This window comes from Mixophyes fleayi, chromosome 5 (genome assembly GCF_038048845.1).
Source record: "Mixophyes fleayi isolate aMixFle1 chromosome 5, aMixFle1.hap1, whole genome shotgun sequence".
NCBI lineage: Eukaryota > Metazoa > Chordata > Amphibia > Anura > Limnodynastidae > Mixophyes > Mixophyes fleayi.
This window is the reverse complement of record NC_134406.1, coordinates 16,445,816-16,459,868: the sequence shown is the minus strand read 5'-3', so window position 1 is coordinate 16,459,868 and position 14,053 is coordinate 16,445,816.

Here is a 14,053-nt window from a genome sequence, read left to right as displayed (position 1 = left end):
ACACAGACACACACACACAGACTAGGGTCAATTTAATAGCAGTCAAGGCAGAAGTGCTAATCACCGAGCCATTGTGCTGCCCACGGTTGTCTAAGTTCCGTGGGATAGCGTTCGTGACAAAGACTTGCCTACTATAACTCTGGACCAAAACCTTTTATTCTGTTTTCTTGTCCCTCAAATATTGATACATTTAGCTTCATTTATGTCTTAAAGCAGAGGTGTCAAAACTCAGTCCTCAAGGGTTCATGTTCATGTTTTCAGGATTTTCGTCTGTAGAAACAGGTGTGATAATTACTGATTAACTCACCTGTGCATGATTAACGAAATCCAGAAAACATGAACTGTTGGTATCCCTTGAGGACTGAGTTTGGAAACCTCTGTCTTAAAGTAATCATGTGAGTAAGGGGACATTGGGGCTGTCATAATTTCCTGTGTCCCATATGTACACTTTAATGTGTTCATTACGTTAGTAATTGCACACGTATAAATGTATTTTTCTCCTGAAAATGCACCTAGATGTTACACAAGACAGCTAATTAACGATGCCCCAACCACATCCCTGCTGAGAAAGTGTAACAAGTTTTGGGGACTAAAAATGTTCTACCACTGCCTGCTAAATCAGACACCTTCTCCGCCCCTTGAAGCCTATAGAAATCCTAATCCATAAGATAAAGCCATGTTTTTGTATTTTGGCAAACTGTAAGGTGCATCACTGAAGCTATCCCTCATTGTGCAATGTCTCACCATCTCAGCTTCCCCCAGCGACTCCCATCACAAGGAGCAAAATGTTGCATCCCACAGAAATGTGCCATTAGCATTGGTGCAATACTGCAAGAACAAGTGCAGGATGTCATAAATGGGGAAGAGACAGCACATCTGCCTTGTCCCCAGTTTGTAAATATCCCTTTGACCCAGATTCCATAAATCTCCAAGCTCTGTCATATCCACCTGCACAAAGTAATCAGAATGTTTTACATAGATTCCACTAAACTAGAGGTCCTGGCTATGCAGCCCACAAGCCCCACAGAAAGTTATTAGCCTCATGCATTTTTAATCTGACTGCAGCACGGTCTCCTCAGTGCGCTGTCTGAGCACAGAAGGCTGAGCCCAGACAGGAAGTTTATATTTCTTTACTTCCTGTCTGAGCAGCGGAGCAGAGCATTCAGCGGAGCGGCGGCAGAATGGCGTGTTAAAAGGAAAACTAGTCGGAGGAGGGCAGTGATGGTAGCTATGAGATATATGACTGCGACAATGAGAGAGATACAAGGGTAGCATTGTGAGACATACAAGGATGTCAATGGGACAGAAATGAGGGTGGCAAGTTCAGTTTACAATTAAATTGGGATGAAAATCAGTTTCATACCTCCCAACATTTCACCACACGGCATCGTGGCACGTCACAATGGGGGCATGGTAACATCACACTGTGGGTGTCAGGGGCAAACGCAGGATTTGTAGAGGGGGGTTTCCACACCATGCCGCTAGTGGGCGTGGCCAGCATGCATGGGGGAGTGGCTATAATATTATACAGTGCTTGGCTGCTCTCCAACTCTTCCTATCCCCATAATATACATGGGCAATGCTGCGTGCACTACTGTTAGGTGCACGCAGCTCTCCCTTTTCAAGCAGAGCCGTGTGAAATGGGAGCAGGGTCCAGCCATCTCAATTTTACAGTGTCCCAAGTTTGGAGGGGGGTTTCCAGGCACTAGGAAACCCCCTCGGTTTGCCTTTGGGTGTTGCCATGCTCCCAGAGGGCTACTTATCTTGTAAAGCACTAGGCCGTCCCTTAGAAATCGCCGTTCCCCTCCAAACACTTCAGCACCTGATACCTTCCAACATTCTCACCTGCGGGACAAACATGTCCCTGGATGGAACAGCGGGACAGAGCCCTAAAATTGGGACTGTCCAGACGAAATCGGGACACTTGTGAGATATGCAGTTTGCATGACAAATCTCACAGTTGTACAGTGCTTTAGAATATGTTTGCCACCGTCTAAATAAAAAAAATAATAATAATAATAATAATAACATGAAAACTGGTTAATAAAAAGGGTAATGTGACCTCTAGCAACCAATCAAGTTTTGTTTTCATTTTCTGCACTATACAATGACATCTAGAATATAATTGGTTGCCATGGGTTACAGTACATTTTACACTCTGCACTGGTTTTCACCAATGGCCCCTTTTTATTTGGTTTATTGTTGTTGTTGTTGTTGTATGAATCATTTCCTCAACAATGCTGTTTACCTTTCCGTGAGATCTTAGATAGAGAGGTTAATGCAAAACCGATAGTCTTGTTTCATGTAACGGTAACTGCTTCAGAAGTCAAACAATGATTGTACCGCAGCAAGTAATTCCATCCTAACCTGAGGTTATTCCCACATGGCAAGGTGAAGTAACTGGTACAAGCTCATGTGAAGACTATAAATGACTAAGGAATAGCATTGTAGGAGGTAGTGAAGAGCACAAGTAGAGACCACTGTGTAAAAACACTTATATGAAGAAAAGCATTTAAAGCATAAAAACTAAATAATAAACCACTTGCATCGAAACATAATTGTATGTTTGAAAGAAATACCCCAAATGCACTACCTGTGGGCAACTGTACAAAGACAACTGACCCTAACTTTGGTAAACTGAATAAAGTTGTGCTCCCACTTATGGTTTACCTGGTAATATAAATAATATAATACTAATAATATAATAATATAAAACTGATATGCTATAATTTATTTTAAAGTGGTTCACAAATTGATTTGTCAAACCAGCTCTAAACTTCAAAACATGGACAATAAATTAGAGCAAGTTGAAATGTTAGACCATGTTCGAGTCTATCCGACCATATCTGAGCTTGTTTGAGCTTAAATGGCTACATTGTATAGTTATGTTAACTTAAGTTTTAAACACAGGCACTGTGTTTAAATTTAAATTTAAAACGTTCGCTGTTTGAATTTAAGAAACGTCTTTTCTTTTAATTGCAATCTGGAAACTCAAAGGGGCACATTTATCAATCATCGGCAAAAATGAAAAATAGTTATCAATCCTTATCGCATGGATAAGGATTGAACTATTTCTCAAATTTATTAAAAACGGATCATAGAAACAACAGTTCCGATAAACTGCTGTTTCTGTGATAAAAAAAATCACACTTACCCCGTCTCTTCGGAACGCGATGTCCTCCAGGTCCTCTTCATTTGTCTTCACACTGGAATTGCGCATGAGCAGTTCGAAGAACTGCACATGCGCACAGACGTCTCCGCTCTGTCTCTGCAACTATAGTTGCAGAGAGAGAGCTGTGAGTGACAAGGAGGGATCATGTGATCCCTCCACACATAAGCTGTCCAGCTCTGCTCTTCGGAGCAGAGCTGACAGCACTGGAAACTTTCAATTATGATAATGTGCGCCAGCTTCAGCTGGAGTACACTATCAAGACAAGTTTCCGAAAAAAAATGTTTTTCCGGAACTTGTTAGATTACGGCTCCGAGCAGTCACCATTCTGTAGAATGGTGACTGCTCCCACAAACGAAAAGGAATGCAAAGCAGCAGATATCCATGATATCTGCTGCAATGCAGCCTTCTTAAATAAACGAGGGACACAGAGGAACGTTTTTTTTTAATGATAAGTGCACGATAGTGCAGTATCATTATTTGTTAAATATGCCCCAAAGTATGAAAAAGATTTCAAGGTTTGCATTTTGAGGGTAGTGTGGTGGTTTCTGTGGTCTAACATACAGCAAACTGAGCCGAACTGAACAAGTTGTCAGGCACCAGACTCTAGTTGTCACGTACTCTATTAATCGCACATAGTGCATTCATGCAGAGCAGCCTGTCAGTCACTCTCTGCGTGTTCAGGACCTCTCTTGTAACCTGCTGCAGAGGGGTGAAGTTTTGGCATTATACATATTTAGTTAAGTAAAAATCACTTCAGCTGTGTCATGTATATTATTCATCTCAGTAATAAACAGTCTGTGATATATATTAATGTCACACAGCGGCTATACTTGTTCTTAAAAGCCATAACATCCAAATAAAATGCAATGTAAGTTGTTTTGTGCAGTATATTTGGATATTTATTATTCCCAGCTCATCATTTTCTGTCTTTCATGTTTTAATTTACGACCATTCTTTTCCAAAACATCTACTGAACTCCGTTTCACTCTGCGAATGTGTTCATTAACTGGGAATTAGTCATTTCTGTAGAAAATACAAAAATATTTGACTGGGCTGCCTATCTTTAATCTAATAATGTTTGTTAAAGCAGTTTGCTGTATAAAACATACCAACTAAAATTACCATCTAAAAAGTCGGGACATGTCATTCCTCGCCCTAATCCAGGGCCATCTTTTCCACTGGGCACGATGGGCAGCTGCCCGGGGGCCCCACGGGCAAGGGGGCCCCATAGGTACAGCTCTTAATGAGAATTAATAATCCTGCAAAAGAAAAAAACGTGCAAAAAAAACCTTCAAGGGTCACTGAGCAAGTACATCTATCTGTCTCTATCTCTATATATCTATATCTGTATACATCTATATATCTATATCTATATCTATTTATAGGGGCCCCGGTGCACTGCTTTGCCCGGGGGCCCATAATGTTGTTAAGATGGCCCTGCCCTAATCCATGAAAATCAGGACTCTTGACAGTTCGGGCAGACAGCAGTCACAGCGCCGGTCTCCAACTGATCGTGAGACCAGACACTGGTGCTTCCGTGTACGGAATGGATGGCGCCATCATGGGAGGGTTGACATATTTTAGCCCGGGGAGCAATACTCCAGCAGCCTATTAGGAACATTTTAAAGGAAAAAAAATACAGGTGGTCCATTGACCCAGCCCAAGGTAGCCCACTATGGGACCAGCCTGGGGAACAGAGATGCCCCCCTGTCACCCAGCCCAGCTTGCCCCTGCTCACCATAGTAATGAATCAACCCTCCCTTGTGCACTTCAGCCGCAGAACCCGGGACATAGCTGGACGGACTGTAATACATTGCTGGATACAAGGTCTGAGAATATGGCTTACAAAGCACCCCCAATGCCCACAGCAAATCGCTTTGGCAATCACCGGTGCGCCTATAAAGTCTGAGGATTTCAGGCTAGAAGTGCATCTAAGTTTGCAGAAAGCTGAGAAAATCTAAAGATGTGCATTGTACAAAGATGTAAACGTTACATTCTCCTGTATCTTTATAACCTACGGGTATTATTTAATAAATCATTCAGTTATTCTCCTAAAATACTGCTCATATATTTTGTAATTTAAGCACGACAGAGAGGGGTCACTGCGATGTGTAAATACATAAATCAGGATGTTAGTGATGTCCTTATTGCTCTAAAGAAGTCTGTCTTGAAGAGGTAAATTGCTTGACCATGCTAAAATTTTAAATGCTAAGGGGTGAGTTGTGAATACATTTGTTACCAAGCCTAGTGTGTGCCTGCATGTACATTTGTGTCATAGAGCTTCGAGGGGTCAAGGGTTAACCCTTTGATTGCTGGTGCACATGTGTGTAACAAGGAGTGCTCGTTGCCTGCCACTGTGGGACAGGATATTGGGGTCCTATTGCCCTTATTCAATAGGTGGTGGCAAGACCGAAGTATGTGACTGTTTGGGGGCAATTCAGCAAATCTGTAACCTGTGTGATGGGTGAGAAGATTGAGTGCTGGGATCGTGTGTAACCCCATACCGTAAACACTTCAAAGTCACAAGTGCGCATAGTGCAGGTTGTTACTGATAAAGGTAGTTAGGAGAGATTTCTTGACAAAATAGAGGTGATATATTGTCTGACTGTGTGAATATATGATAAGATATTAAATCAGGTAATAGCCAGAGGTGGCTATTCATGACAATGCAGTACTGTACATAGAATGCTTGTTTATAGTTTCCCTTTCTTGCTAAACACATGTTCTAGCACACATATGTGTCAGTCATCACTGTCACTCGCCACTTATACCTGCCCATTGTCGGACTGGGGCAAGAAGGGCCCACCGGGTGACTGCACTGCTAGGGGCCCACCAGAGGGGTGTGGCCAGCCATCATAGAGGCGAGACCAGACACTAGAGGGGGAGTGATCAGCCCACGAAGGACAGCTAGCACCATAGTGTAGTATATAAAGAATGCAATGTGTATATAAAGAGTACACAGTCTTGACCTGCCCCTTAGATTGGGCAGAACAGTCACAGGCTTGGCTAACCTGTGGCACTCCAGGGGGTAAATCTATCAAGCTGAGAGTTTTCCTGCGGGTTTGAAAAACCAATCAGATACTAGCTATCATTTATTTAGTACATTCTACAAAATGATAGCTAGAATCTGATTGGTTGCTATAGGCAACATCTTCACTTTTCAAACTCGCCAGAAAACTCTCAGCTTGATACATTTACCCCCAGGTGTTGTGAAACTACAAGCCCCAGCTTGCTTTGCCAATATATAGCAGCTTATTGCTGGAAGGCTATGCTGTGACTTGTAGTTTCACAACACCTGGAGTGCCACAGGTTAGCAAAGCCTGCACTCAACTCAGAACATTTGACAGACTGTCCTACTTGTTCTTGTCACTTTCACCACCTGTGTCTGCTGTTTTTTTTAGTTTCTTTAGTTGCAGCTATCTGGATCCTGGAATGTTGGGGGCCCTATTTGGAAAAAATAATGGGTACATTTAGAAAATTCCAACCAGCCCAGGCGTTAAAACAATAGGACCCACAATTAATACTTAGGCCTTCCTCCAGCCCCAACATTAAAGGAATAGTATTCCCATTTAATAAACCTATTTCCCTCCCTCCAGACAGCACCTGCAATAAATTAATTGCATTTACGTATTATAAATATACCTATTTCCCGCAACCGTCACTGCCATTAAATAATTCATATTCACATTTAATAGACCTCATGCTCCTCAAACTCAGCCCTGCATTCAATTAATATCCCCCAAACCACCCCATCTTAAATTAATAGTCCCCACTATAAAATTAAAATGCCCTACCTTCACCCTACAAACAAAATAGCACCCATTATTTAGCCACCACCTACCACACACACATTACATTTCCACAAGCCCGCTGTGCCATCACACACACATTACTGTGCCCCTTAATCACCATACTGTGCCTCCTTATGATCACACTGCACCCTCCACGCTGCTTTTGCACCCCCCTTCTCCTGGCTGCCTTTTATTACCCTGTGCCATGCTGCTTTTGATCCTCCCTTCTTCTGTGTCTCCTTCATCACCCTGTGCCATGCTGCTTTTGCTCTCCCCTTCTCCTGGCCCCCCTGCATCACCCTGTACCATACTGCTTTGGCCCCCCTTCACTCTCTGCCATGCTGTCTGTGCTCCCCCTTCACTCTCTGCCATGCTGCTTTTACTACCCCTTCACTCTGCCATGCTCCCCCCCTTGCTTCCGTTCCTTCACTTACATTTTCTACTGGCTTCTTTCTTCTCTTCTTCTCTTCTGTCTTCTGTCTTCTTGCCAACTCCTCTCTACGGTGCTCCTCACTGAACGTTGGGCATGATGACGTCACGCCAGAAATTCAGTGCGAATGGAGCAGAGAGGAGGGGGCGCCGATGCCGCGGTCACGTGAGTATTTTTTTTTTAAGGTTTTCCGACTCCCCCACCAACGAAGACAGGAGCGATCAGGGTCGAGGCCAGTCCAACCCTGTACCTGCCCTGTAACTGGTGCAAGTGATATGGCTTAAAAACACGTATTTGACTTGAATTTGCTGCATCTGTATAGGCATGCCCTCGGTGTGCCCTTAATATACATTGCCTACGTCCGAGCTCCCCATCCCACCCCTGATCCGCACTTCAAGTTGTAGGCAGTCGTGTCGGTTGCATTCGGACATGAGTTGCATGAAGTAGCTTTCACTGGCGTAAGTCCTGTCCTGCCGCATTCGCCAGCTAAATGCGGCACATAAATGGACTTACGTCAGAAGATGAATCAGACCCTTAGTCTCACTAATCCATATCCTCAGTCTGCAAAATCTTGTGTTTTCAGAGCTCAGCAAAACTTGGCGCACCATTGCTACTACTCAGTACTGAGCAAGGAACGCTCTCACTCTGCCCATATAATCCCATCGGTGCAAACGTCTGCTCCCCCACCAACACCACCACCATTGTCTGCAAATCACTGCACGTTGGCTGAAACCTAGGTGCACCGGCAGATACTGATTCGTGAGGGCACCAAAGAAGGATTTGTACTGCCCCTCAACAGTTTTGCAGCTCCCTGAATGAGGGACACTTTTTACATTGGCATGGGAAAAAAGGAAAGTCAATTTTTTTTTAGCTCTCTTCCTACAACATAAATAAAAAAAACATTTTGAGATTAGAATCCCTACAAGTTGTTCACCAGCTGCGACAATGAAATAAAAAAAGAGAAGAGACCTTGTAAATTAAAGAGCACCGCCCAAATCTATAAATATAGATGGAATTTACTATGTTATTAATTGATGTCTCTTACTTACCAGTTTAATTTTATTGTCCCTTTAACAGCAAATGCTGTTACAGTACAAGAATAGTACAGATTCATTTTTATTTATTTGTCTATTAATATTTATTTGTATTTAGCTATTTTAGAACTTTTTGAAATGGGAATGTGTTGCAAATCCAATAGCAACCGCAAGAACAGCACAGAGCAAGCTTATATGAAAGTCATCAATCAAAGTTAAACAATGCTACAGATGTTCTGATGGGAGACAATGCTGAGTTCAAGGCTTTGTGTTGTATCATTGATCGTGTTTTAGAGATGTAAGAGCGTTTTGCGTAAATAACATTGCTAGTGTTTTCAGGAGTTTTACTATCTAATCTCTTGTAGACAATCTTGGCCTTGTTTCATTGTAACCTTTTGAGCTCATCTGGATCAGTAGAATACTTGTGTTGGGTTTCAAATCAGTTAATGTAGTGGCAAGTGACTCATTGATCTACATACCATACTGTCACTCGCCGGGGTATCAGGCTGCTCACCTGACCCCCGGCAAACTTACCTTCCTCCGGCGGTCAGCTCCGTCCCAGGCGCCGCCATCTTGGATTCGGGTCTGCGCATGCGCGATTAATAAAATCTCTGGCCGCTTTCCCATTGGCCAGGAAATTTTGGCTCCAAATAAAAAAGGCACCCCCTTCATACACTCAATGCCTGTTCCTTAGTTACCTATGGTGCTTATGTGGCTACCCGCTATTCTGTCTACTTGTCTCCAGAGCTGATGCTCCAACCAAGTACCCGCTATCCTTTCTACTTGTCTACAGAGCTTACGCTCCAACTAAGTACCCGCTATCCTGTCTACTTGACTACAGAGCTTACGCTCCAACCAAGTACCCGCTATACTGTCTACTTGTCTACAGAGGTTATGCTCCAACCAAGTACCCGCTATCCTGACGACTTTTCTACAGAGCTTACGCTCCAACCAAGTACCCACTATCCTGCCGACTTGTCTACAGAGCTTACGCTCCAACCAAGTACCCGCTATCCTGTCTACTTGTCTACAGAGCTTACGCTCCAACCAAGTACCCGCTATTCTGCCGACTTTTCTACAGAGCTTACGCTCCAACCAAGTACCCACTATCCTGCCGACTTGTCTACAGAGCTTAGGTTCCAACCAAGTACCCGCTATCCTGTCTACTTGTCTACAGAGCTTACGCTCCAACCAAGTACCCGCTATCCCGTCTACTTGTCTACAGAGCTGATGCTCCAACCAAGTACCTGCAGAACTATTCACTTGCCTACAGAGCGGACGCTCCAATCAAGTACCTGCACTTCTATTCACTTAGCTACAGAGCTGACGCTCCTTCAGCTGTTTCGGTATTTCATCTACCCTACTTCGCTATTGACTGTCCCTTGTCTCCTGACTTCCCAAGAGGGTCTCGCTCAGTACTCTAGCAGGGGCCCGCGACCTGCGAGCAGACGCAGCTAAGACCATACTGCTTTGCAGCGGTTCCTGGTGAACACCGTCCACTCGTTAGACTCCGTGCCCTGTTGGAGTAGCGCTAAACTGTACGAACCCTAGGATTCGCATCGCAAAGACCTGCTATCATGTGAAACCGTGACACATACCTTGCATGTTATCATTGCATATTTACACCACCTCTGAGACATTGTGAGTTTGTCAGTTTATACAATTAATAAGTCTAGCAGCATAGATCAGAGTATTTTTCTGCCTAACCGACACTGGTGAGAGTAGCCTCTCCCAAGGTCTGCCAGTCATCTTGTGCAGAATTTGCTAACAGATCAAAGGGCACCGTCAGGGCCGGTGAAACCCAAGAAAGCACCCCAACAACATTGCTTGTTTTTGTTTCTTTGTTTGAGATTGAGAGAAACTTCCTGTTCCATTACTAACCTTAACTTCATGTTATCTTATTGTTCTACTCAGTAGGGAGAAAGCAGCACAATGGCAAAATGTTTCTTTTCATTGTGTTCTGCGATATATGAAAACTATTTCTAATATATTTGTAGGCATTTCAAATAAGTACAACTTGTATAGACTTCCTGTAATATGTCAAGGACAAGACATTGTTGAATCTTGAAGTACATTCTCATCTTGACTACGTATTGTTGAAATAATAATAATTGACTTAAATGTGTATTTGTGGAGTTACTAATGCCACACTAGAAAAGCACAAACAGATGGTATACTTTTGCAGAGCAATGTGACCAAATTCTTGCTAAAGATTGCACATATTGTTGCTATATTGGAATATTGGAATGTTAGTGTTTTCAGCCGAAAGAAAGACCTATTGTGTTCACTTGAACTTTCCTTCTGTCTGCTGGGTTTGGTTTCCCATCTCACGGCCTTGAACCCCCCTTCTGTCCTCTCTCATCCGCAAGCTGTACTCCACTGTCTCTGGGTGTAAAAGGACTCTTGAATCCCCTACGCCATTACTTAGTCAGGCTGTTTCATCTGCACGACAACTGTTGAACACAGATAGTGATAACGCCAAAGGCAGCCAATTGAGGTGACATGGTCACAGGGCTGGATTAACCCGAGGTCTAACTGGGCTACAGCCCAGGGGCCTTGGGCATCGAATGGGCCCTTGACAGTGCTCAGCGGCATTATTGAACGGTGCGAGGGCGGGGGTACCCCCGGTCCGATTAATGCTGCTGAGCCTGTCACTGTAGTACTTCCCTGGCGCTCAGTAATCTCCTTACTGAGGAGATCTCGTGAGTCTCACTCTCAGGAGATCTCCTCAGTAAGGAGCTTACAGTGCGCCGCAGAAGGACTACAGTGGCGGGAGAACAGAAAGAGGTAAGTGCTTGGGGAAGGGCGGCGGGCGGCTCACAGGGGGGGCCTCAAGGGGGGGCCTCACGAGGGGGCCTCATGGGGGAATGAAAGCCCCCTTAGCCCAGGGGCCTCCATACCCTTAATCCAGCCCTGCATGGTCATCATGGTTGTAGTAACAAAATATAAATACTGCTATATTAAATACCAGAAGGAAGTCTATAAGTGCAACAACAAAAAAAAGCATAAAGTGCTTTCTTGGCACTACTGGTAAAATGCTTAACACAGTGCTCACTCTGTGAAGTTAATGACGCTATAATATTCATTTGTCCAACAAAATAATAACCCCGCTCCAGCTATTAGGACATCTAATAGAAGTCAACCTGGCTTTGCCAATCTACTAGAGGTGATTTAGTTCTCTGTAGCCTGTAGGCTAACAATTACCTGTATAGGTATACCTGAAACAAGACAAATGGTGGCAGCTGTTTAAGATACCAAATTATAAATAAAAAATAATAATAATAATAATAATAATAATAATAATAATAAACTTTAAGGAATTTGTTTTAAAAATGCAACTTTTATTAACGCAAAAGTCTAAATTAAAGTCTAAATTATTGTTATTGGTGTTAACATTCTGTAGGTTATTTTAGCAAAAATAAGGCCTTTACAACACAAACACTATTCTGTTACAAGCACAATGCAGTATACTACACTACTTCGAAACTCCCATACTTTTCATGTCTTTTTGGTCAATCATACACGAAGGTATCATACGATAAAATAATGGTAAAATGACATATTCGCTGCAATAACCATTATGATGATATCTTTTATACATGTCTGTTATGTGTTTTGTGCAGGCATTCACAGACTGCAGCATGATTCCCGCCAATATTTTGCTAAATAACAAAATTATATTCACTGTGAAAACGTGTAAAAATAGCGGCAATGAGGCTGACCACTGCAGCCATGTGGTTAATATTGCTACTTGCGGGTTATTGAATTACTCTCTATGAATAGAGCTGGAAAATGTGGAATGAGGGAAATATTTTGGGCAACATTTTTTTTTAAAAAAACCCCATGTCTGCCAGCTCTGAGGGGGAGGGATGAATATACACCCCCCAACAAAACAGGAGACACTTCGGAAAAGTGAGGCACACTCACAGAAACGAAAGAGCTTTCACCAAAGAGTAGTTTATGTTATTATATTAATGTTTATTCTGAACCCTATTACAGTAATAACTTAATTAAGAACTGGGAATGTGTTCCAAATCCAACAGTAACCGCAAGAACAGCACAGAACAAGCTTGTATGAAAGTCATCAATCAAAGTTAAACAATGCTACAGATGTTCTGATGGGAGACAATGCTGAGTTCAAGGCTTTGTGTTGTATCATTGATCGTGGTTTAAAGATGTAAGAGATGTTGCGTAAATAACATTGCTAGTGCTTTCAGGAGTTTTACTATCTAATCTCTTGTAGACAATTTTGGCCTTGTTTTATGGTAACCTTTTGAGCTCATCTGGTTCAGTAGAATACTTGTGTTGGGTTTCAAATCAAGTGACTCATTGATCTACATACCATACTGTCACTCGCCGGGGTATCGGGCTGCTCACCCGACCCCGGCAAACTTACCTTCCTCCGGAGGTCCAATATTTGGGTAGGCGGCCTCTGGGCACGGGTGTGGCTACGGTACTACGGGAGTGTGATCGTGTCAAATCGGGGTATAGCCTTTTGAAGCACTAACCCTCTCCCTTCCAAACCTCTTATTTCCGTGCTCACCATTGGCTCTACATGGCAGTGAACAGATATTATTTTCCACCAATCAGAACAAAGCTGTCCCAATTGGTAAGGACTGGCTGGCAAATTTTAGCCTGGGAGCTGAGACTCCTCTCAGCAGCCTATTAGGAACATTTTAAAAGGAAAAAAAATTCAGACAGCCCAGTTATCCAGCCCAAGGGTGCCCCCCAGCCAAGCTAACCCTTGCCAATTGGGATAGCGGGACACAGTCCTCAAAACGGGACTGTCCAGCCTAAATTGGGACGGTTGGTTGGGTATGCTTATTGTTACAATATTTGCACTACACAGCCAATGACAGTGTGTTTATTGAACTAAGACGTCTCTAATGCCAATGGGAATGCTACAAAATAAAAAATTTAAATAAAAAGAGTGGGGAAGGGGCCACAGTTGCAAGTATACTCATAAAATGAGGTAGATAAAAGTACATTTACAGAGGAGAAGGTCCTAACAGAGCTCTCAAAACAAGTGGATAAATCCATGAGGCCAGATGGGATACATCTAAGGAAACTAAAAGAGCTGGTAACACCATTAACAGAATTATTCAATCAGTCACTAGCTACAGGAGTAATTCCAGAGGACTGTAAAAGAGCGAATGTAGTCCTACAGCACAAAAGTGGAGGCAAGGAAGAGGCAACTATAGACCAGTGATCCTTACATCAGTAGTAGGGAAATTGATGGAAACACTCTTAAAAGAAAGAGTTGTAGAATATCTCAAATCCAGTAACTTACAGGATCACAAACAGCATAGATTCACTGGGGGGAGATCACGTCAAACAAATCTTATTGAGTTTTTTGACTGGGTGACTAAAGTAATAGATCGGGGGGGGGGGGGGGGGCGTAGATTAACTTATCTAGATTTCAGTAAGGCATTTGACACTGTCCCACATCACAGACTGTTAAATAAACTTGAAAGCTTGGGATTGGATTCTAAGATGGTGGAATGGATAAGATCTTGGTTGCAGGATAGAAAACAGAGAGTTATAGTAAATGGAGTACATTCACAGGAGGGAAAGGTTACCAGTGGAGTACCCCAAGGATATGTACTTGGACCAGTGGTTTTTAATA